The sequence below is a fragment of the Formica exsecta genome, unplaced genomic scaffold, assembly GCF_003651465.1.
Source record: "Formica exsecta isolate Colony F162 unplaced genomic scaffold, ASM365146v1 scaffold111, whole genome shotgun sequence".
Taxonomy (NCBI): Eukaryota; Metazoa; Arthropoda; class Insecta; order Hymenoptera; family Formicidae; genus Formica; species Formica exsecta.
The window spans coordinates 532,016-536,041 of NW_021848451.1; positions in this window are offsets into that span (position 1 = coordinate 532,016).

Consider the following 4,026-nt stretch of genomic DNA (forward strand, 5'->3'; position numbering starts at 1 on the left):
ATTTTATATTTGTATGTTACAGACAACGTAGCCTCAAGACCAACAACTCCGCTGTTGCGCATCAGTGCCGGTGAGTGATGAACTTTATTTTATTTTGAGATAACGGATTTTTGTAGATATTGTAGATATAAATGTAGATTGTAGATTATAAATAGATCCGTTACCTCAAAATGGATGGGCTAGAATAGATTAAATCAAATTTCAAGCTTTCAATAGATTTTTTTAATATGCATTAAAACATATTACAGATATAAATTAAAGCATAAATTTATCCAAAGAAAGATATGAAATATCTTTTTTTATTGATAAATTTTATTTAATTTATTTAATGAAAAAGGCGCTAATAATTTTATTAATTATATAAAATAGTAATAATTTATTTTTATGTTGCGCCAATTTTACCCTAATTTTTCATAGCCCATTCATCTATATTATCATCTCAATGAAAGCTTTGCTTTAATAGATGTAAAGCCAATATCCTTAAGATTCTTGTATATTGTATATATTGTAATTTGTATATTGCATATTTATTATATTGTTATGTAAATTTATGTAATGTTAAACTCAAAGTAAATACTATCAGTATCAATTATCTGCATTATTGGATATATCGAATATATTTCGAATTTATATTGAATTATTAATCTATTTGATACTGATAGTATCATTAATTGTAAATTGTACTCTAATTATAAATGTATAATAATTAATTGTAATTATAATTGTGCTTTAATTGTAATTTATATATAATTATATGTTGTAATTGTATTAATAATATTATAAATTATATATAAGATTTCCTTTTTGTTGTAAATTACCTATAAATTCGAGAAATTATATTTCAATTTTTATAAATATCACAAATATCATTAATTCTTCTAGTATTTAATAGAAAAATGATTGAATATGAATGTGAAGACTTCATGTTAAGCCAACGATTAAATATTAGCTTATCGTTCACGAAATTTGACGACTACCTTCGACATTGCAAAATTGCGAGTAAATCATCCCGAATTTCATGATTTGGATTTGATTGATGTTTACGAATTTCGTATCGAAATTAAATATTCGTTAAATAAATTAATAAATTACATCGCGGAAACACTGCGTTCTTTCCACGTTCTTGGACGCGATCGCTGTCTTAACTAAGAGACCTTATCGCTGTCCCTCTCGTCAGGTGAACGTTAGTAATGTTGCGTGGTTTGTACCGGCGAAGAGTCGAAACAATCTTCATCGTGGAGAATTATTTCTTGTCGGTTCTTGTAAGATCCATCCGCGATGTCTAGTTCGGTGCTCTGTTGAAAATTGGGGGTTTTCGTTGCAGGATTGGAATTAAACCGAGGTTTTCCTGGCGATTTCTGAAAGCAATGATTTTGGTAATAACTCAACGACGACTGCCACACGACCTCCTTTTCCGAAACCGAACCAGAAAATTAATTAAAATAGTATATTTGAAGAAAAGATATATCTTTCTTCCTCTTTATTAAAAGTGAATATTATTTTGATTTATTTTATATATTGCAAAGTATTCAAATCAAATTTTTTCAATTTTGCTGTTATCGGGTTTGATCTGTCTCGAGCAGTTGGTACCCAAGAATTATTTGTACTCGTACATTTAATACAAGCTACGATAAAAATGCATGTATTTCATTATCCACAAATATAATCGTTCGTAACCACATTTCCATAAAAATTGTTATATAATTCGTTCCTTCCTACAGCGGGGCCCCTGATATTCAACGGATTACTTAACTTTTCTTTGTGGATTGTTCTTACGGGGTCCGATATAGAAGCAAGAAGTTGATCGTTCTCCATCTTTAAGATTGTTCTTGTCTTTGTCGGATATTAACCGGCGTATTATCTGGCGGAGGGACCTTGATCTGGTCAAATTGTTGATCCAGTTATCCTCCACTGAACGTGGTGATAACGCACTTTTTTTGTAACGGTATCTTAAGATTTTATTCTGTTTAGTCAATCCTCCGCGAAACGGTACATATATCTTATCCTCAATCGCGAAATTTTTATAAAATCACGCATTTGAAAATTAATCGGGCATTAGGTTCTATATTCACAAATATATTTTACAGACGCGATTAAAAAGACCGCTTCAAATGTCCATCAAAATATTTTTGTTTAAGTATATAGTAATTATATCGTTTCTCCGATTGTTCCGAAAATTACATGTACGTACATTGAAATCAAGTATTACGGCTATCGTCGATTTATTTATTCGTCGCGTTTTTTCACAAATTTTAAATCGCGGTTTATCTTATGATTTAATCGTTGATTTACATCGAAGCTTTGTCTATCTTTTCTCGGATATTTTCTTTAAAAGTCTACGCAAATTGCCAGTAGTTTAAGTACTTTTTTCTACAATTGAAAAACAATCATTAGTTATAAATATCGTATTAATCGTTGCTTATCAACTATATTTGATCTAAAAATTTAGTGAATTCTGCATTATAAAAATATTTCGGAAATTTTCGTGTAATAAATTATTTTGTATACTAAAAGAGATACCGTAATTTTTATATATTTATTATATTAACATTTTTGAATAAAATGGAAGCAAAAGAGGCAGTAATTGAGAGAATAGAGAAAAATGGGCTCCAAATTTTTTCATACCCCTCGGGACTTAAAAATATTTTGATACGTGATACGACATACAAATTGATTCCTGAGAAACAGAAGTCTATTTTATTATAATTTTCCTAGAGTTTTATCCGTAATTTTTTATTTTTTAAAGAGTTTTAATCATTAGCAGCATTAATTAATTTTTTCATGTTTATATGATTGCCCGGTAATAGATATACATGTTAGATTTTTGCAAAATGTCATACGAAAAATCATATCTCTTGCAATATTGGTTGAAGCGTCAAAATTAAAAATTAAAATTAAAAGTTTCTTTTATATCTTGTGGGAAGAAAAAATCTACTCTTTCCAGTACTTGAATATATCTTTATACAATATGCAAAAAATTGTGATTTCTGAAACTCGAAGGTCTATTTTATATTATAATTATTATATTTTCCTATAGTTTTAAACGTGTTTTTTCAAATTTGAAGAAGTTTCAATCATTAACAGTATTAATTAATTCTTTCATGTTTGTATGATTGTTCGATGATATATTATTTCTTATAATTCTTCAATAATATCTACTGCATGATATTGCTAAGCGAATCTTGGAAACTTAAGAGTGCAAAGTGGAACAGAATTTTCCCACGATTATAATCGCACGTCAACTTACCGCCTGCGTGAGCGGATGCCCGCTCTAATTCGCGATCGATTATCGCCCACTATTATCGACGCATAGCAATTAACATCCGCGTTTGGATGCGCGTATCCACGCATTCATCGTGAAAACGCGAACGCAGCCCTCCTGGCGTAACCAGTTGCTAGATCCGTTTCTTATTCACAACGATGGGCGGCCGATTGCAAGCGGGTGACCTTTCGGAATTTGTGGGGGTTCGGTGCATTCTCACAATGCAATTCCATGCACCATCGCGATGATGAAACGCCGCGAGATTACGTAGCCGCCGCTGATATCTCGGCCAAGATGCAGCTCGGGCCACGATTTTCCCATAGGGCTAAGGCCGCACTTAACGAATCGCTCGAGAGTGCACGTCGCAAGAATAAAGTACGGCCTGACATATCTCATTTTCCAATAGTGATTTGTTGTTCAAAAGAAAGAGAACGCAAAAACGGATACATGGAGATCCGAGATTAAACATCCGTGCGCGTCGGTCCGGCAATTGCGAGGGAGTCGCGTGATAAACTACGCACGCACGCGTAATAGATATCGTAAATCGCGTTTTATATTCAACTTTGCGCAAATCCTATATAAATTACTCGCTAGTTGCTCGCCGACGCTCAAATTTATATCGGAGGTATTTTTTTGATATTCGATTCTCATCCCCGTAATTCGTTATCGGGCCTTGTTTCTACAAAAATTTATGATCGGATCGAGAAATTATACATACATTTTATTCCGATAAATTATAATTTTAAATGTATATTATTCTAATT